The sequence below is a fragment of the Dermacentor variabilis genome, chromosome 11 (assembly GCF_050947875.1).
Source record: "Dermacentor variabilis isolate Ectoservices chromosome 11, ASM5094787v1, whole genome shotgun sequence".
Classification (NCBI taxonomy): Eukaryota; Metazoa; Arthropoda; class Arachnida; order Ixodida; family Ixodidae; genus Dermacentor; species Dermacentor variabilis.
The window spans coordinates 89,458,105-89,480,006 of NC_134578.1; the positions used below are offsets into that span (position 1 = coordinate 89,458,105).

General features: G+C 44.8%; 1 protein-coding gene across 1 annotated transcript in view; it reads left to right on the forward strand.

Moving 5' to 3' along the window:
* Nucleotides 1–2,660: 2,660 nt before the first annotated feature.
* LOC142563372 (uncharacterized) overlaps nt 2,661–21,902 on the forward strand; it is a 65,455-nt gene continuing 46,213 nt past the window's right edge. Inside the window, exon 1 of the mRNA XM_075673932.1 lies at nt 2,661–2,860. The gene's annotated coding sequence lies outside the window, so the exon portion shown is untranslated. The remainder of the gene's footprint in view (nt 2,861–21,902) is intronic.

Genomic DNA, 21,902 nt, shown 5'->3' on the forward strand with positions numbered 1-21,902 from the left:
TGTCATCAAATAAGGGTTCACACTGGCATTCGAAGCAGTGGCTTGCCAGGCTTGTAGATTTCTTGCCAAGAAAAATTCTCGTGATTCGATAGCCTTCCATTATTGCGTTTGCCTATCTGCCCTATAGACGAAATGCCGCATTTAACGATCTGACACTGACATTCAAAGATGTGCTTAGTGGATTCGTCCTTTTGTGAATAAATGTAAAAAAGCTGCCACAAATAAGATAAAAATCTCTCATTGCATTTGGAGCATTTCTTGGTCATTGCTTTAGCTGTTGCCGAGTGAAAGCGGCGTAGCTAAACATGAGATTCGTTGCAAGCTTCTGGAAAAGAAGAACGAATGCATTCAAAAAAGCAAATAAATTGCCCTTCATAACATTCCCAACGAGACCTTAACGATAAGCGTCACAAGGACATCACAATTTTAGCGCCAAGAGGCAGTACGTCATCTGCCATAGGTCGAGTATGTCTTCATTGGCGTCGTGTAAAAAAAAAAGATTGATCATAAGTCTATAGCCATGTCGCACAATTTCTAGCTCCATATATGGATTTGCTACATTGGGCCATGTTTAGCCCGGTTTTATTTCATCGCACTTAATCAAATATACGTGAACCCACCGTGTACACACCCACACACACACTCGCACAGATATACACACACATATATATATATATATATATATATATATATATATATATATATATATATATATATATATATATATATATATATATATATATATATATTATTCATTTCGGCGTGTGGATGCTGTAGACGGTGTGGAACGGTTCTTGCAAAACTTGGCGGTTCTTGGCTAAACTATCTGGCACTTCGAACATTCTCAGGTTTACGAGTTATTCGCATATTTCGTAGATAATTTTACATTGTACTTCTACTAGATGCTAGACGCTATCGGTATCTAATATTTGCCGTATTTTCCACACCATCCATCGTGACACAAATCACAGATAACCATTAGCCCAATGAATGCAGAAATATACTCCTGAGTGTTATTTGGAAAAAAAAAGAACATCATGAACTTTACTGAACCTCAATAAATGTTTTCACTCGAGTAACACTGCGCTCAGCGCCCCTAAAGGGGCATGCGACATGGTAAAAATTTACTTGCCCATCACCTGTACAAGACACATTAAAATAAAGATGCGAGGTGAAATTTTGGCCTTTTATGCGCGACCCTTTGGGGAAGAAGTTCATGGTTTAATGTATTTCTGTACATTGCGTTTTGCATATTGCGTATACAGTATTGGTGGTGCCTTTGCGGCCATACCGTCATCGTCACGCGGTCGTGGTGATTCCAGCGTCTTTACCTGATTGGGACCATGCCGTCGTACCAGTGTACGGTCGTCTTCCCTCCGTCAGTGCGATTTCTTCGTTCTGAGATGCCGCATCCGTATGTTCAAGCAATAACCATCGCTCTTTCTTGGTTATAGACATAAACACTGCACGAGTTTAATAACAGAGAGCTTTAGTTTAGGGGACGCAAACGGCGTGTGCACGCATGAGCTAGGGGCGACGGTAACGCTCATGCGCAGGCCCCTACATCCACGTCAGAGCATGCGTAGTGCCGAGGACCCTGGTTCTCGCGTGCGCAAGTCGCTTGCGTCCACTAAACTAAAACTCTCTATTGTGACCTTTCCGTGAACTACCATAAATATTGTATAGACTATTGCAAGCATCACCATCAATTTCATAACACGAAAAAACTGCATATCCCACGCACTGTGGTAATTTATCTGAGCAAAGCTTTCCGTGCTCGTTGTTTTGATTGACGATAGTTAGCGGTGATGTTGACGGCTGGAGCTTAATTTCTTCAACGTTTAGGCTAACACGAGAATGGTGTGCTGATGTTAAATGTTACCTAGCGCGCACCACTGTCTGCGTAGTACTACAACACACAGGGAGAGGTATTTGCTTGAGGAGTTGGACATTGCCTCACATGGCACATCGCATCGCGGTAGAAGTATTGAACTTGAATTGAATTATGGGTCTATACGTGCGAAAACCACACTCGGATTGTGAGGCACGCCTTGGTGGCGGACTCCGGTTTAATTTTGACACCGTGGTGTCCTTTAAGGTGAGTCAAAATGTAAGCGCACGTGCGTTTTCTATTTTGCCCCCGTCGAAATGCGGCTGGTGCGATAAGGATCAAATCCACGACCTCTAGCAATGCCACAGCCGTAAAGCTCCCGCGGCGGGCACAGAAGTGTTAATTTGACTGTAGACCGCTTCCATAGGGTCTTCTGGACCTTGCGGTGCGTTTCATCAATGCGGCTGTGCTTTTGCGCGCCTTGCGTAAGTTGCCCGCATGACATATTTGCATGGCGCTTATTTTTCAGAAATAGCAGCAACGTACTGTACCGTACCTTGAACTTAACCTTATCCTGTGTCCCCGCAAGCACTGTCGTATAGTAGTGGGGTTCGCTTGCCTTCCCGCGTCACCTCCGCACCGCCCCCCCTCCCGCCCCCACCACATCTCTACTATGGGAACTGCCTCTTCTCGTACTGCACCTTCTATTCTCCTCTCTACAGCTCTAACTGCGTCCCCTCTGGCCTCGCAGGTTAGTACAAAGGGAAGAGCTGCAGTTTCTGCAATGCTTCTGAGGGGAGTGACGGATAATTACAGCTGTCAAGCGGCTAAATGTCGACGGCCAGGGAGCTCCAGAAGTTATTGTGCACAGATGGTTTTGATGCGCAGGGACAAACCGAGCTTCTCCCGTCGCCTTTCCGTCCTTCCTCGCACCTGTCAACTATAGACATTTTCATCGGGCGAGGAGTACAAGGCGCGCGGCGAGCCTTTCCTGCTCTCTGTCTTGTGCGATCCGGCGCTGCACTGCTTGTAAGTATTGCTGTCGCGTTCTGTGGAGCGATTTCGAGATGTTTTAGCTCATACTTTCTGAAATTTACGCAATGTCCGTTCATATAAGATCGTCATGGAAGCCTTTCGGTGCATCGGTAAATACAGTACGCGGAAATATCTCTTGTTAATGCGCGCCAACGTGTGACGCGCATTATCAGCCCCGGTGTGTGCTAGTGTTGTGAATAATTTCGCCGTGTTGCGAGTGCTAATTTTGCTAGTGTTGTGAATAATATCGGATTTAATACAACGTAGTGAGCCTGCGTCTCTGTATCGCCAGCAGGAAGTGATAAATCGGCTCAATATCAGATCGCTTTGCGTTGGGACTAAAACAAAAGAGCGCAGGCTCGTGTGCGGCCAACCTAAAGCACTCACGAAACATCTAAGCTGCAGGCGCTATCAAATATTTGTGGTGCACCGGCATTGTTCTCACGCATTTCAAGTCTAGTGTGTTTGAAATCACTATATGCCTACGCTAGCCTCCTGCATGAAGCCGACGGGGCTGCTGAACACAGCGATGACTGTGGTTGGTGAACCAGCATTATACACATATAAGCTATTTGCTTCGGCATTGCTTTTTCGCGCTGTAACGCCAGAATATCCGAGAGGGATTGCATAAAAGGAATGCGAAGGCTATTTTTGTGGAGAAAATGTCCGTAATACGTGTAAGTTCGTCTTAGAGAGCGGAACGAACACAACTGAAAGAAAGTTCCGTTATCGTCCTCTTTCTGGAAAAAAAGAAAGAGAAAACGGGCTAACGCCGCAGTATGACTTCGCATAGACACGTACCGCATGCTTGCACCAAGTCCTATGAAGACGAAAGATATCTTTAATCCAGCGCCCACCACTGCTTAGGATGCTCGCGCATTTCGTAAATGGTCGCAATGCTGGACAAGTGTAGTTTACATTGTAAGGTATGCTGTTATTACTAACCAAAACTATTTTATTCACGGTTGGAAACCTCATCCACCGAAACGAGTAGTCAAGCAATGTTATCTGCAGCTAAAGTTTCAACGCTTCTCAAAGTCTACCTGCAAAGCTCATATCGTAGCAGAACGGTACCCGTGCCGTTGCGATCGCCGCATATGTTTCATCTCTTCGAAAGCAAAGCATAGATCTAGAGGATAATACTGCAATAAGGCAACATTAGTGAATAAAACTTTCAGAAATACACAATTCAACTCCGAGGCTGACTGTACTCTCAAACATGCGTGCAGACATCGCGCTGCGTGCTTCCTCCACATCAACGCCAGCAGAAAGTCCGGCAATACCGACTTACAGCACTTCAGTACGTCTCACAGAACTATTTTCCACACATAAGACGCCACGTCACATTAAATAGACAGCGCAAGCGCGAGAACAAGCTCCAGAATCCAGTGCCGAGCGAACACCTGCTATGCAAAACGGAGCTCGCGCCCAAGCCCGCATGCCGACTGCTCATAGATGACGCCACTTCGTAGCAGTTTGGGCGCGCCGACAAAAAGCGGTGTATATACACGCTCTGAACCACCCCCGACACTGTGTGCGCGACAGCAGCAGCAGCAGCAGTGGGAAACTCAAATGTAGAGGCAAAGAAAGCCTCGCTTTAAAATAACCGCTTCACCGAAGTTCATCTTCGGAAGCACTCCAACGTGTGTGATGAATTTTCTTATTTCTTATGGGTTAGCTTATCACAGTGATTAATGTGCCACGTAAATTAAACCCGTTAACCACAATTAGTGCTACGGTTACCTGCTTTGTTTATGTTTCCTTCCCTTTTGACGTCAGTTGATTCTGTCATGCAGTACCTCTTTGATTTGGTAGTTTTGCATATCCGCAAGAGATGGTTTTTCGGGCTACTTGAACGGAAGAGACGGTATGGGCCAGATTGCGTTGAAATCAATTTTTCGCAAAGGCCCACTGGCCATGTCGGTGTCCAAAGAATGGCCATATCACAAGTATTTAAGTTGCCATCGCGATAGTGCGCATCATATAAGTGTTCTTGCTGTTCATTACAAGCAGTAGGACGCAGGCAGACAATCTAGCATTCATCTACAGCTCTGAAGATGGCCGCACGGGCATATTCTGACGCCGTGCGTAGAAATGCGGGTAGGAGAGTGTCCAACGGCAGCGTCGGGTTTCTTCCTTATAAAAGATCAAGTGGAGAAAATATTGTTGAGTCAAGTCCGGAGGAATTATGAGCAAACGTTACGAAGGGCAAAGCGACGTCCCCTCCACGATGATCTGCAAAAACATTCATAACAACCATGTATTTGATAGTGCTATTAAGAGGCTCTGTGAGGCTGTTGGCCTTTAGGTGGTACGCCGTTATTAACTTGTGTTTGGTAGCGCAGAAGTGCATGCGCTCCTGGACAACTTTCGACACGAAATGGCGATGGCGGTCAGTGAGCAGCGGTCGGGAGGTGCAGTGGTGAGTTATAAAGCCTTCGATGAGGAAGTCAGTGATGTCGGTTCCATAGCTTGTTCAAAGGACCCGAGTTAACGCGTACCGGGTCATGCAATTGCTAGCGACTGGTACCCACTTATATCCGCCGGCAGGTGTCGGGAAAGGGTCAAGAAGGTCAAGATCAACCGTAAAACATGGCTGCGATGGTACACGAGGTTGAAGGTGGCCGTTAGGGGCGCTGGAGATTTCTTATAGCGCTGGAATTGTTCGCTGGCAGCGACGTAACGGCAGACGAAACGGTAAATACCGGACCAAAAGGCAAGATGGCCAACGCGGTCATAGGTACGAGCGAGTCCGAGATAAAGTGCGTTAGGAACATTGTGTAGATGTATTATGAGAGTTTTACCCACATTTATTGGAATAACCAAGAACAATTCATGACCGTCAGCGTTCATGCTGTAACAGTACGATACACCATCCTCTAGCATAAGCATACGCAGTGAAGGGGTAGGTGTCTCAGAAGTCAGCCGGAGAATGCCGTCTTCCAAGTAGTGGTCACGGCGTTGCTCATCTCCTGTTATGAAACGCAGTAAGCTAAACACGCAGCTATACTCGCAGCTGTCGGGAAGCTCCAGTGGGGCTACTAAATAGTGCGACATGCTTTCAGCACCTTAATTCAATCTGCCACTCTTATGCACAACTCTGCATGAGTACTCCTGGAATCTTAAAGCCAACGGACTAAGAAGTCCAGTAGGCTGGTTAACGCCAGCATAAGGCTTGGCGATAACTGCGAATGGCCGGCCCTAGAAGTAGCGAAATTTACTCAATGCCCAAACGAGGACAAGACACTCGCGTTTAGTAATGGTGTAATTGCGCTCCGCTTGGGACACAAGACTGATAACGTATGCAATAACACGGTGGCGGCCTTGCTGGCGCAGAACCGAAACAGCGCAGGTTCCATGACTCTGCCAGCGGTGAGAACTTGCGTTGGATCGATCACGTCAAAATGGGCGAAGAGTGGTAGTGAACTACACCGCAGGGTAGTTCAGTGAACGCCGTAGCTTGTTCTGGACTCCAGACAAAAGCCGTGTCTTTCTTGAGAAGTACTGTGGGGGGGCATGCAACGTTAACGTAATTGCGTACGAACTTGCGGAAGCGTGAGCTGGGTCTCACAAAGCTTCGAACGTTGTTGGCACAGCTAGGCAGGGATAAATTCTTGACACGCAATCTTTCATGGAATCGGGATGGGCGTCGGAATACTCGACGAGGTGACCGATCACAGAAGCTTGCTTCCCGCCCAAATTGAGCTTTTGGTGAATTCAGCTGAAGTGCAGTCCTACGGAAAAAAATTGTCGAAAGGCGATCGATGTGCGTTACAAAACTCACCGAAGTAGCACTGGCAGAGGAACGACTTAAAACCTGGAAGGAGAGCGTCCCTCACAGGTTCATATGTAGCAGGCGCACTGCGTCACCCGAACGGCGTAACATTAAACTGATCTTATCCCAACTGGGGAAAAAGAAAAGGAAATTATCATTCTGATAGTATTCAAGATCATTTCTTTCGAAGAAGCCAATAAAAGGTGATCACTATTCCATAGCGCAACGTATGCCGATGCTACGCGTCAGGGGCCGCGCCACATCGGCCTGTGCCACCTGCCCGGCCCGCGCGCAGAGATTCGGTGGCTGCGGCACCCTCCGCCCCCGAGGTGGCAGCATTCAAATATGCTCCACCCACCAAGACACAGAGAACAGCTACCCCGGGTATGTCGGGCCTCAAGGCCACACGTACCAGGCGAGGTCTGACAAACGAACTAGCAGTCCGCAAGCGCGGTCATCCAGTGCCTCGCAGGAGGCAATGGACAAAACACCGGCGCGTTTGGTGCCGAAAAACCAGTGTGGCTCTCTCGAGCACGCAACAAAAATCCCATTAAGTAGCCAGACGACCGTCCTGTCCACTAAAATACACAATGCACGCGAACACAGAAAATTTATCGTTCTAACAAAATGACTGTACAAATTATTCATTGGAATGCCCTTGGCATTCTAAACAACTTAGATGACACCAAGGAAATAATACAATAGTTAAACTGTAGGCTGTTCTGCCTTCAGGAAACACACTTGAAAACATCAAATTCAAATTTACTGACGCAATACACATTATGCCGCAAAGATCGAAATAATGGCTATGCTGCGTCTGGTGGCGTGGCTATTATGGCTCAGAGGTCTTTTCCTTGCCAACACCTCCACATTCAAACTAATTTAGAGGAGTAGTGGTTAGGGCAGTTCTATTCGACAGTCTGCTTACGGTCTGTTTACTTCACGTACCACCCGAACATCGTTTGCACCTTTGGGAACTTGAAACGCTTGTCAATAAGCTGCCTGAGCCATTCATTTTAACTAGTGATGTGAGCGCGCCTGATACGCGGTGGGCCGACACGCGCTGCGATGCAATAGGGCGTACAGTAGACGGCTTTCTTTTATTTACCGGTTCGGTTCTGTTGAATACAACGAACCCACCTTTTATAGCACCATACGTAAGTCATATTCTTCAATGTCATAAGTCATAGTCTTCATAGCCTCTCCATCTCTACGGCCGTACCTTGATTCGAAGGTCCTAATAAACCCTTGCGGAAGTAACCATTTCCCTATTTTCTTAACTTTGAAAAAATGATCTGAGTGCCTTTCACAGATTCCGCGTTGGAAAACTGACTCGCCGAAGTGAGAACTCTTTGAAAAGATTACGTATTTACGGGGCTATGATTTGGTTTCTTTAAAAATAGAGGATGCTGCGGCATATTTGACACGTTTTATTATTGACACCACTGAAAAATGCATTAAGCAAACTAACGGACTTGCTAATAAGCGTCGTTTGCCTTGGTGGAACGACGAATCCAAAGAGGCACGGAAAAAGCAAAATAAAGCTTGGGGTCTCCTTCGTGGCTCTCCAACTGCGCAGAATCTAATTAATTTCAAGAAGGCAAAATCACAGGGCAGGAGAACACGTTGACGTGCCAAGCGAAAAAGCACAGAAATGTACATATGTAGTATAAGTTTGTACAAGGATGAGGGTAAGGTGTGGAAAAGGGTGAATAAATTAAAGGGCAGGAAAACACAACCGCTTCCTTTAGCAAACGCTCAAGGCGACACCATGAAATATCAGGCAGATTTCCTGGGCAAAGCATTTTCAAAATATTTCTTGTGCATCAAACTATGTGCCAACTTTCCTAAAGGCCAAGGAACGCTTATAGCGAGTGCGCCTTGAGCCAAAGTGCGCAGCAGATGAACTTTACAACCGTCCGTTTAGTCTCGCTGAACTGAATCCTTCTCTCAATTCCTGCAGCAACTCAGCACCACGTGATGACCGCATAATGTATGCAATGATCAAGAATATGCAAGCAGACACATTGAACACATTTCTGTCTCTTTACAACACCTTGTGGGTATCTGGCCATATACCAAACCTTACGGAAAGAAGCGATTGTCATGCCAATTCATAAGCAAGGCAAAAAACCCAGCATTAGCCAACAGTTATAGACCAATAGCACTAACAAGCTCTATGTATAAGTTATATGAAGAAATGGTAAATCGGCATCTAATATATTTCCTGAAAAGCAACCGTCTGCTTGTTCACATTCAATGTAGTTTCAGGGAAGATTGGTAAACAATAGGCCACATTGTTCGCATTGAGGCAAACATTAGAGATGTTTATATACACAAACAATTTTTTCTCGCTGTATTTCTCGACTTGGAGAAATCCTATGACACAACATGGCGATTAGGAATCCTTCGAGACCTATCTGGGATGGGCGAACGCTGCAATATGTTAAACGTGATCGAAAACTGCTTGTCTAGCAGCACGTTCCGTGTTAGAGTGGGCAATGCTTTGTCCAGGCTTTTCACTCAAGAGACTGGTTTGTCACAAGGGGGCGTGCTTAGTTACACCCACTTCATTGTGAAAATGAATTCCCTTCACACAGCCATTCCAGCCTCAATGTGTTATTCAATATATGTTGACCATGTGCAACTAGGATTTAAGTCTTGTAAGCTTATAGTCTGAGAGCGCCAAGTCGAACTCGTACTGAACAAGGTCTCAAAATGGACTAATAAAATGGCTTCGAGGTAAACCCCCTCAAAAGCTCCTGTGTACTTTTCCGAGAAAGACAGACTTTATAGAAGATTCTGATATTTTGTTACGTGACAACACATGCCACTCAAAACTGAACATAATTTTTAGGCAAAGTACTCTGCTTAAAACTAATCTTCATTCCTCATATCAAGCATCTGAAAGCTAAATGCCTAAAAACAATGAACATTCTGAATATAGAGAGTGCGGGAAAAAAAGCTGACAAGTCAGCTTGACTAGTTCCCTGCTCCCCGGAGTACAAAACAGAACAAACAGAACACTTTTGGCATGGCAACATCAAAACCACAAACAAATAGTAATAGTAATGCAGCAATAACTTGTCCATAATAGTGAGAATAAGTAACTGTAGAAATAAAATTTTCTTTACGGCGTGATGAACCAATGTTAAAGAAAACGTACAAACTTGAAAAAACGGCAAGTAAGAAGCGGTACATAACAGAAGGAAAAAACAAAACATAAAATGGCACGCATTTGTGTAGTATGAAACTGTACATTTGTATATTGCAATGCGTATAGCGTACATGCGCAGAGATGAAAAACCATATGAAATTCTGTCATGAGAAAGAATTTTTCCACAGAAGAACAACTTCAGTTTCTGGTTCGATGCTGTTTCGGGAGTGAATCCGTTGTTATGGCAGAAATTTAGCAAATGCGGTAGCGTTCTGTTTACCATTTGTTGTCCGTATCCGGCTCTGCACGTTTTGATTAGCCATGGCTGTGCCTGACGAAACCCGGAGGGAAGATCTATCGAAGAAAAATAATTTGTAAATTTAAATAATCGAGGGCGTCATCTTCATGCGGCAGTGGATACATGTGTTTTTTTACTTTGTTTAGGTGGCAATATTTGACACAAAAGCTCCCAGCTCTCGTCTTTCTTTCTGACGAGTACGATCGAAAATAGCGAAGGGTTACCAGAAGCCTCAATTATATCGCAGGCGAGCATTTGTAGACTTCCTCTTGTATGACTCAGTAGGGAAGACGCAGCAGGCCCATCAGTGAGTGAGGCTGACGTCGCCGGTATGTATCCGATGTTTCACAAGGTATGTTCGAGCGAGTGACCGGTCATAGATATATAAAATGTCTTGGTACGAATCGAGAAAGCAACGAAGGGTTTCTGCATGGTGGGCCAGCACGTCTGGAGCGACCATTGGCGAGAAAGGTTCTAATATTAAGCTTTATTGTATATCATATTGGCCGCAAATAAAGACGGGGACAGCGGCAGACAACACATAAACAACACGGGTGGTATGTGTTCTTTCCCGCTGTCTCTGTCTTTATTTCCGGTCAATACCATAAACAAGTACAAGTAAACACTGACTAGGCCAAACTGAAATTCGTCTAATACTCAGCTTGTAGGCCCGAACCGGCAGAGGTAGGCGACAGCAGTATCACAATTTAAGGCAGCAATATGATAGTCGAAAGTGGAGGAGAAGGTTCAAAACGATGTGCTCTGGGGTAGCTCTCGAGCGTATAGATCGAAATTCACCACAAGAATACAGGTTACAATCTTTTTTATAGGGACGACCATGTGGGGGAAGGCGACGTTCTAAGACACGACAGTGAGGTTGGGTGACACTACGCAATCGCCGTTGTAACAGGTGGATCCGGTGAAACGGCAATATTGGTCACGGCTCCCTGAGGTAGGCGAACGTGATCGGTAGAACATAGCCTACAGGGCGTAGGATCAGAAGGGTCCACGGGATGCGGAAAGGCGAGGTGGACAACACCCGCAGAGCAGTGAATAACGGCTGTATGTGATAGCAAAAATTCAAACGTTATGATTAATTCCCGTGGCCACCGCTCCAAGATCTAAAGCAAAAGGGAAGTATGGCGTCAGCCAACTGTGAAATGAGCAGCACAAATCTCAGTGACAGCAGGAGTTCAACAGTCGACTACGCAGACGACAGCGAAAGGGGCAGGAGTTGAGACTTTTCTTCAGCGCCTACAGAACTTCCAGTGCTTAACCGATATGCACGCTCCTGCGTGTCAGTGCTAATAAAGGTATACCGTCCAGGTCCAGGTTGATACATCGCGATGGCCAGGCAGTGTAAGCAGAGCGATTTCGGATCGGCTCGTCATGGTAGGCTTACCTCTCGGAGCTGTGCCCGTTAGTTTTCTTAATATCGACGGGAGTGAGAAGGAGACAGAGAACGAGAAGGCATAGGCGAGCGGGAAATACGTGGGCGAGGTGAAGGGGAACGTTTAGTCGTTCGGGCAGAGTTCTTGGAGCGGTGGTTTTGATGTGTGTCGCCGGCTAGAGACCACCTGGTGGGCGACAAGTATTTCGAAAGCTCTACCAAGGCTGCGAGTTCGAAGAACTGCGACAATGGCGGAAAACATGTCAAACACGTCACAAGCAGAAGCAGGTAGGCCTGTCAACAGAAGTGTGCCATTCTTCCAGGTTCCGTTTCGGCAACGAGGACAAGCGTAATTCACGTGCCTGTCACGCGACGTCACAAAACCGCGAAAGCTCACCGCGTCAAAATGATGTGTACGCGCTAAAGATGCATTAATATGTAGAACAAAACAGAATTTTTTCTGCATAGCCGCAGGCTTCCCTGTTCCAAAAGGAATGAAAGATGGCTGCCGCCTATCTTTCAGGCACTGGCTGCTCGCACCTGCCTGAGAGCATTGGTTCATTTGTGCAAAATAAAGGTTTTTGAGTGGCCGTGCAACGTTTTCTAGCAATTCCGGAACATTTACGACCTGGCTCTGCCAATACTTCCTTGCTGATGATATGTTGTAGCAGCATTTTTAGCCTTCCATTGCAGGCAGCCGCGACTTTCGACCAGCCACCACAAGATATTAAAAGGAAAGCGGCCTAATCGCAGACGCTCGCACCACCCCCTTCATCCGCTTATGGATTTTCAGTCCACTGGCTAGGCCCCATCGAATCTATCTCCACTTGAGCGTGCTCCTCGTCTCTTTTCAGTCAATTAGATAAGACAAGGCGCTCACTGTGTGCAAGGTTATTTCTTTTTAAAGCAAACAAAAGTGTCGTCCTAAAGTGAGCAGAGCGCGTGATTGGTCTCTTCAGACAACCCTGCGGTTCACCGCCGACGCTTGTGTCGGCAGTTACGCAAATTTGACGTCAGGAGATTGGAAGAAAAACGTATTCGAATAGTTTTACCTTATAGGGCCCCAGTTATGGCTTCCGATTGATTTTTCGTAGGGGCACCCTAATGATGATTTCTTGAGTTGTAAGTCAAGTAAGTGTCACACATAATTTGAAGCGCGTCTACTAAATGTCGATTTACCGCACCACGCTTGCCACTGCGTGCATGCTTCACACCGTAATCCTGGAGCGTCCTCTGCCGAAGGGCGTACTCCAGCGACGGCATCGGTGAGACAAGGGTGCGTTCTTCCTCGCAAGCCTTTTCTCAGTCGGGCAGAGTATATTTTTTTCCGGTGGATCAAAATATCTACGTCAGACGTACAGCACAAAGCCTCATCGCGCTAATCGGTCTCAAACACATTTTTTCGCACGGGAAAAAGCATTCCTTGTCGCAAAGCGCAAGATCACGAGTTTTTGCCTTGAGGGCTCATGAAAGTTGCTTCTCGATTTGCACTGCCTATTACCTAATATTTTGGATAAACATGGACGAACTATACCCGCTTTCTCCAATTATGACATTTTTTGAGGCATCAACAAGCGGCGATTATATCAAAAAGCCAGCTGATGGATATACGGTGTAATGGTTAAAATGGCTAATAGGTTGTAAAAAAATTTGCAATCGCTTAGCTCGGCTATGCCAAGATATACGTAGCAAAAACTAAGGCATAGCATGGTTTAACCTTTGTTAATATTGATTGCAAGTCCAGGATAGTATGATTGTCTAGCTATGTTACGGCGTTTAGCCAGTCGTTCGGCGCACTGTTCGCCTCTTTTCTGGGCGATTCGTGTCCTCTTCATCTCCTTCCGATGTCGATTCCAGACCTCCTCCTGCTTATCAGAATTGTCACCGTGCATATTGCCGCCTCACCTGTGGTTGCGACGCACACGAGCTCTCCTTTTCAGTCCTCCGACATGTTATCAGGCATGCGACGCAGCTGGCTAAAAGAGCGGAGGCGAGCGCGACGACGAGGAACGTGGTGTGGTATCATACAAAACGGCGGCGAAACAACTGTGGCTCGGTGCTACCAATGGTGCGTGCGCAGTTAGGGACTAGGGAGCGAGAGAGAGACAGAAATATCCGCGGCGAGGCGGGTGTTGTGACATCATGTGCCTCATCGGAGCACAGCCACGGCGAAATGGGAAGTTCGTGGCCAATAAAGCTTTCGCCTTAATAAGGCTGCGGCGTTGGGTGGACCGAGTTTTATTCCCACATTCGAAGAGGTAATTCAATTTTTTCACGTGTGAGGGATTCGGCAAAAGCGCCACCCCAGCCGCCATGCTCGGGCATGTCCAGGTGGCTTCGCCGCGAAAGATTAGCCTTGAGATTTCATTACGTGACGTAAGGTGGGATCGATCCTCACTCAAGCGCAGCAGCCCTATGTTCTAGCGACTAGGCCGCATTTGCACATATGTGTCTGTTTCGCGAACGCCAACCACTTTCAGGTAATCCGCAAGTGCGCCACATTGAATGGCACGGCTGCACTAGACCACATGCGCACACAGCCGTTTCCTCTACGCCAAATGCCCAGGGATGAAATGGGCAAATTTACATAATTTAGTGAGCCACTTCACGAGTTCTTCGCTTCACATAGATACCAAAATGTAGGTCGGATGCAAATTACATTTATTACATGTCCCGTCGGAGATTCCAAGTTTATTCGTTGTTACTCGCGCATATTCGAGAAGGTACAACATTATTCGTAACGCGTGTGCAATTTGTTCTGACAGAAATGTTTTGCTATTGTACTGTCCGAAACGTACAAGTAATTTGGGAAACAAATATCGGGGCTTTTCGCTGAATGACAGCATGCCTGAAGCTACAAGGAATTGTATACGACCTAGGCCTCAAAGTAAAAAAAAGGAGCTCGTCAATATTTCATGTTTATGCGTATTCTTTAATATTTTATCATTGCTTTCACTCCTTTGGCACAAGGAAGCCAACCATGTTCTCACCCGTTAGCACCATGACATTTCTTTGCTCTTTATGTTGATGATTTGTGGTCCATGCATGTGTATTAGCTCTCAGTTTGACATGTTTGTAGAAGTAATTCGAAATAAATCTCACAATAAATGCGGTGTTTTGTGAAGAAAGATGTTTAGTCACACATCTTGCATCTGAAACATTAAGCATCCAATCATGGCTGTACCAGCTAAATTAAAATATTTCTGTAATGTGGCTGTTTGGACTCGCAGATACAGCACATTGCTGAATTGAAGCGCAGATATACGCACAGAGATAAGATACGCTCGTCGGTCGTCTCCTTTCATCTGTACTTGTGCACATCTACGCCGTTATCTACCAGTGTATTTAAATTTTAAGTTACCTCTTCAGGAAAGAACATATTCGATCCAGACGCGGCACCACAGTGCTTGGCCTTGCTGGCATTTCCAAGGTGCCCACTAAAGTACAGTACGTAGTTGTTTACAAATTCGCCTGTATTTCTTCTCTAGCCATATTGCCCTTCTACTCCATTTAAGGAATATTTTTCGCAATGTTCACGGCGGAGACGGTTTCACAAAAATCACTAACATTTAACGATATGCCCGCTGGTTTCATCTTTCTATGATTAAAATATGCAATGCTCCTACAAATAACATGAAATCTGCCACAGCACGTGCAGCTTCTCTCTTTGTGATTGCTTTAGCTTTCTACAACGGATTTGTTTCCAGTTCTCGAAGGCCTGTTTACGCTCCATGAAACATCATAAGACACGCACACATTGGTCAGCAAAAGAAAAAAAGTCCGAAATCCACACGTAGATATTTTTGTGGCCACATTGATTATTTAGAAGTGTGTACGTTCAATGCGACCCGAGAGAAACGACGTGTTTTCTTATTAAATAATAAACAAATATTGAAGAACGGCAGATTGGGGTAGTTTATTTACTTACTTGTTTATTTACTCATTTATTTATTTATTTATTTAGGCCCGAATGCATTACAGAGGGGAGTGGGAAAACGGGAAGCATAATAATGAAATAGCGAAAATAAACAATGTAGCATATTACTAATTCCTAATTATACAATACCATGCAATATATTACCTAATGTTTGTAAGTACGACAGCTTATTTAAACAAAATTGCATATTTGCATATTTCATATTTGCATATATGCATATTTCATGTTAGCACAATGTTAACTAGTGTCGTCCTTACTCGTTTACAAGAACGACAAATAAATAAAATACATGTTAATAATTCCTAATTATGGAATGTTAGCTAATGCCTTACGAAAGAGTTTGTTGTCAACAATAGCTACTATTTCACAAGGAAGGTGTTCCACTGCAGTGATGATCTGGCAAAAAAGAATAACTGAAAGTGTTAGTGTTGCCTGTTTGAAGTCCTACCTTATGGCGAAGATCGATGCGGCTCGACAGGTAATGAGGCTGAGAAATGAAGTTACTGTAAAGGGACAAATGCAATAAAATTTGTGAAACAGCGTCAAACGTGCTATTGTTCTACGAGATGCAAGTGATGGAAGAGGAAGATTGTCCTTCATTGATGTTACGCTAGCGGTACGCTTATAATTTGAAAATATGAATCGGACTTATATATTTTGGACAAGCTCGAGTGAAGGAATAAGGTTTTCATGGTACGGGTCCCACACAGCTGCAGGCTATTCTAATTTCTAACCACATTAGGAAGGCCCACAAAACTTCAACACGACACTCCCTGACCAGATCAGGAATTGGGCTCCCTGGTGCAGTATTCGGCCACCACCTCCCAAATGGCTGACTCAATTACCCAATGGTCCTCAGTCCCCATCAGCAGCGGAGCACCTGACCAAGGCGGCGGCGAGACCTGTAACCTAGCGGAGGGTGCTAAGTCTCTGATTCCGGACAGGCCGCCACTGGAAACTGACCCTTGCAACGTTTAACACCTGAACCCTCTCGCGTGAGGCTAGCTTAGCAGGATACTTTGAAGAATTATCAGACATTGTTCGGGATATTATCGGCCTTAGTGAGATATTCATCACTGACTACATTCCAAGTTTCCACACTCGATCGGTTGAAGAAAACTGGTCAATATTCAAAGAAAAAGCCAACGCCTTAATTAACCGGTACATCCTGCAAAAACGTCTTTATTCTAATTCTCGCGCACCCTGGTTCAACTCGCGTCTTAAACGTTTACTGAACAAAAAGAAAAGGCTTTTCCGAAGAGCAAAATTAACTGCAATCATGATCGTTCGAATGCTCACACAATAGCACTGAGCGACTACAAGAATGCTGTAGCAGAGTCCAAAACAACATTTTATGAGCACACGTTGCCTTCTTTTTTGAAAGACAACCCACAGAAATTTTGGAGTGTGGTCAACGGTAAAAATCTAGTGCCATTGAACTGTGTGATCTTAACAACGAACCTGTTGATCGGAGTGTCTGTTGTGAAGTATTGAATGACGCGTTCATCTCGGTATTTTCGGATTCTGTGCTGTGCGCAAGCGCTGTTTTTTCTGATGTGCATTATTTTCCAATGCTTCCTATTACCATTGACCTTGATGGCGTTGTAAAGTTGATACAGACCTCAAAAGTTTCTGCATTCAGTGGAGTACCTGGTATCAACACGAAATTTCTTAAGGGAACTATTACTTATTCATCTATAATTCTGAGCGAAATCTTTGCTCAGTCACTTCAAACCACCATCCTTCCGAATGATTGGAAGGCAGGGATGGTGATTCCCTTACATAAGTCTGGCAGTCGGTACTCCCCACTTAATTACAGACCTATATCCCTAACCAGCGTTCCCTGCAAATTAATGGAGCACATAATTTACTCACACCTGGAGTTTCATTTCTCGAGTCAAACTTATTTTACCCCCCTACCAACATGGATTTAGAAAACACTATTCCTGCGAAAAACAGCTTTTGTCATTCACTAATGATTTAGTCCAGGCGATGTATGCTAACTTTATTATTGACTGCATTTTTTTAGACTTCGCCAAAGCATTCGATACTGTTTCAGTCGAATTACTTTTAAATAAATTAAGTAACATCAACATTGATCCTAACGTGCTTTGGATCAAGTGCTTTTTGTCTAACCGTTCCCAATTTGTTAATGCTAACGAATACTTCTCTTCCACTGGTCGAGTAACCTCCGGTGTACCGCAAGGCTCGGTTCTAGGACCATTAATATTTTTAATTAATATTAATGACCTCCCAGACCAAATTAAATCATCAATTAAGTTATTCGCCGATGACTGTGTTCTCTATCGTGTCATTTCTAACTCTGGCGACTGCGATACTCTTCAATCAGACATTGGCATAGTAACATCATGGTGTGCTAGATCCCAAATGACGCTCGATTCTAATAAATGTAAGGCGATGCGTGTGTCCCGTGTTGTGAGAAATACCACCCTGCCTACGTGCAATATTAACAACATACCTGTAGAAAATGTATCATCATATAAATATCTTGGTATCTACATTACGCACAATCTTACATGGAACATTCATATAAATTACATTTATGGTAACGCTAATCGCATGCTTGGGTTTTTACAGCGTCATTTTTCATCGGCAACTGCAGCTGTCAAGTTATTTCTGTACAAATCCTTAGTGATGCCTAAACTTGAATATGCATGCTCCATTTTCGACCCTTCTGCTCTAAAGCTAAAACCACCATCTAATCCATTCAAAACCGAGCTGCTCGTTTTATTCTTTCGAATTATTCTCGTCATGCAAGTGTCTCATCAATGAAACTAACCCTTGACTTGCCTAACCTAGAGTTACGTCGTAAATACTTTTGCCTATGCATTTTTCTAACGAAACACTTCGGGATGAACTAATCTCCCCGCCATCATACATAACGTCACGCACAAATCATCGTTACGATTACGACTAGGGTAGCCGTAGTCGTAATCCAACTTAATAATAGGTATAGATTAAAGGTAGTACAAGCGTACGCTCCAACATCCACTCACGATGACGAGGAAGTAGATCAGTTTTATGAAGATGTTGAATTAGCGATGAGAAAAGTGCAAATTCAGTATACAGTAGTAATGGGCCACTTAAATGCAAAAGTGGGGAAAGGGCGAGCTGCTGAACAAGCAATTGGCAACTACGGCTTCGATTCTAGGAACACCAGAGGAGAGATGTTGGTAGAATTCGCAGAAAGGAATAAGCTTCGAATAATGAAGACCTCTTTCAGGAAGCGTAGCAACAGATAGTGGACCTGGAAAAGCCCTAATGGCGCAACAAGACATGAAATCGACTTCATACTTTCTGCTGACCCCAGCATAGTACAGGATGTAGAAGTGATAAGTATGGTAACGTGCAGTGATAATAGCTTTGTGGGGGCTAGGATTCACTTCAATTTGAACAGAGAAATAGCTAAATTGGTCAAGAAGAAACAGGTCAACCCAGAGGCAGTAAGGGTAAAAGCAGACAAATGCAGGCTGGTACTTGCAAACAAATAGTCAGCCTTAAAACAGAGAGATGATGATGACATAGAGCTAATGAATGAAACCATTACTAGCTTGGCTTCATAGGCAGCAATTGAAGTGGGAGGGAAGGCACCATGGCAACATGTATGCAAGCTCTCCCAAGTAACAAAGGACCTAATAAAGACACAACAAAGAATGAAAGTATCCAACTCAAGAGATATGATAAAATTCGTGCAACTGTCAAAAGTGATCAACAAGGCGAAAATAAGGGATATTCGAAACTATAACGTGAGAAAGACTGAAGAAGCCGCAAAAAATAGACGCAGCCTGAAACCTGTGAGAAAAAAAATGGCATAGGACAAACCAAGATCAATGCACTGAAAGATAAACAAGGTAATATCATCAGCTATCTCGAAGATGTAGTGAAAGGAGCGGAAGAATTCTATACGGACCTGCACAGTACCTAGAGCAGTCAGGATACCTCAATTAGAAGCAGCAATGAACAGGGTACAAGTGCTCCTCCTATAACTGGCGATCAGGTCAGAACGGCATTGCACGACATGAAACGAGGAAGAGCTGAAGGAAAAAATGGAATAACAGTCAATTTAAGCAAACATGGAAGAGAAATAATGTTTGAAAAACTGGCGGCTATTTATATGAAGTGTCTATCGACTGCAAGGGTCCCAGAAAACTGCAAGAATGCAAACAATATACTAATCCACAAAAAATACAAACATTAAAGAATTGAAAATTTATAGGCCCATTAGCTTACTCCCAATATTATATAAAATATTTACCAAATAATCTCCAATAGAATAAGGGAAACACTGAACTTTAGTCAGCCAAAGGAACAGGCGGGCTTCAGGAAGGAATACTCTTAGGGGGCGTGAAACCGGCCCCACTATGGCTGTGCCATTCACGTCTTTGCTGCTCTTCATGCAGGTTGGGGCTGACTCACTTATGAGCCGCTGCCCCGTTATCAGCGAAGTGGACATCGTTTAAGAGCCTTCGTCGCAAGTTACCAACTCGTAAGCGCAGCAACACTGTGTTCGTAAACACCGAGTTCAACATCACCGAGGAATACTGCAGTTCCGCTGTTCTTGGACGTTGCGCAACTCGGGTCGAGCTGCCATGGACTGTTGGAACGTCGTGTTGGCGTTCATGTTGTACACTTCTCTTCTTTTGTGTCCTGTCTTCACGCCTCACCTCTTTCTTGCATAGTGAATCCTTACCAATTAGCTCAGCTTTCTGTCGTTCTAAGCAAGCACCACTTCCATGTAGAAAAGGTGGCGAGCTTCAGCGTGGATTGTTGGCGTGAAACCGGTACTACTATGGTTGCGCCATTCACGTCTCTGCTGCCCTCAATGCAGGTTGGTGCTGGCTCACTTACGAGCCACTGCCGCGTTATCAGCGAAGTGGACATCATTCAAGAGCCTTCATCGCAAGTTACCAACTCGTATGCGCAGCTGACACTGTTTCGAAAATACCGACTTTACATCACCGATGAATGCTGCAGTGCCGCTGTTGTTGGACGTTGCGCAACTCGGGTCGAGCTACCATGGGCTATTATCAAGCACCACTTCCATGTAGAAAAGGCGGCGACCTTCAGTCTGGATTGGGGGCGTGAAATCGACACTACTATGGCTGTGCCATTCACGTTTTCGCTGCTCTTCATGCAGGTTGGTGCTGGCTCACTTACGAGCCGCTGCCCCGTTATCAGCGAAGTGGACATCGTTCAATCCCTTCGCTGCAAGTTATCAACTCGTAAGCGCAGCTGCAACTGCTTTCGAAAACACCGACTTCACCATCACCCAGGAATACTGCAGTGCCGCTGTTTTCGGACGTTGCCCAACTCGGATCGAGCTACCAAGGGCTGCTAGCAAGCACCACTTACATGTACAAAAGGCGGCGAGCTTCAGTCGGGATTGGGAGCGTGAAGCCGTCACAACTATGGCGGTGCCATTCACGTCTTTGCTGTTCTTCATGCAGGCTGGTTCAGATGATTTACGTGCGCAGTGTGTTTTTGCCTTGCCAGTTTCACCACCTGTACTTTTCGCGAGTGTATGTTCGCGATGAGGGGCTAGGCGGCCTTCTCGAGAAAGGAAGACTCACTTTTTGCTGCTTTCTTTGCGCTGGATTTTACTTCCTGCTGTTGTTATGCGGTGATGTTAAAACCCTGGGCCCAGTGTCGCGATACTGCAGCAACATTTGGATGGCCGAAATGAAATGAAGCAGAAGCTAACCGCTATTGAAAAGTCCCAAGCAGACAATAAAGCTGCTATGGCTAGTATGAATGCGCGTATGACTAATATTGAAGCAACTATTTACAGGTTTCAATGATTACGGAATAACGGTGCAGATTATAAGTCAATCTGTGATTCCTTCCAGGCTAACATAGCATCGTTGGTACACAAGTTGGACGATCTTGAAAACCGCAGTCGGAGGTGTAACTTAATTTTTTTGTGGCGTCGACCAAAATGACGCGCGGGAACCATACACAAAATCTGAAGAGCGTGTTGTCAATTTCTGCACTTCAGCATTACAGGTCGACCTGGTAGAAATAGGGAGGGCATACCGACTTGGCAAATTTAACGCTCACAAGGAACGCCTAATAATTGTCAAATTTTGTACATATTACGAAAAACAGAAAGTTTGGTAGCTGCGGACAAATTGAAAGGTACAAGAACTTGAATTTTGGAAGACTTTTCTGAGCCGTTACGAAAGAAAAGAACAATGCTTCTTCAATATGCGAAGGAACACCAGACTGAGGCAGATAAAGGGTACGTTAAGCGTGACGTACTCTACTTGCGTAAAATGACGTATGTTTATGATGAAACCACGGGGAAGATTGTGGGTTAGAAGGGATGGACGCTATTAGGAATGATCTTTTCACCTTGTAGGCGTACCTGGTCTACAAATATATCCCAATATGACGGGAGCGAACAGTTCTCAAAATCAACAAAGAAGTTTGAATAAATAACCATAGTTAATTGTTAATGG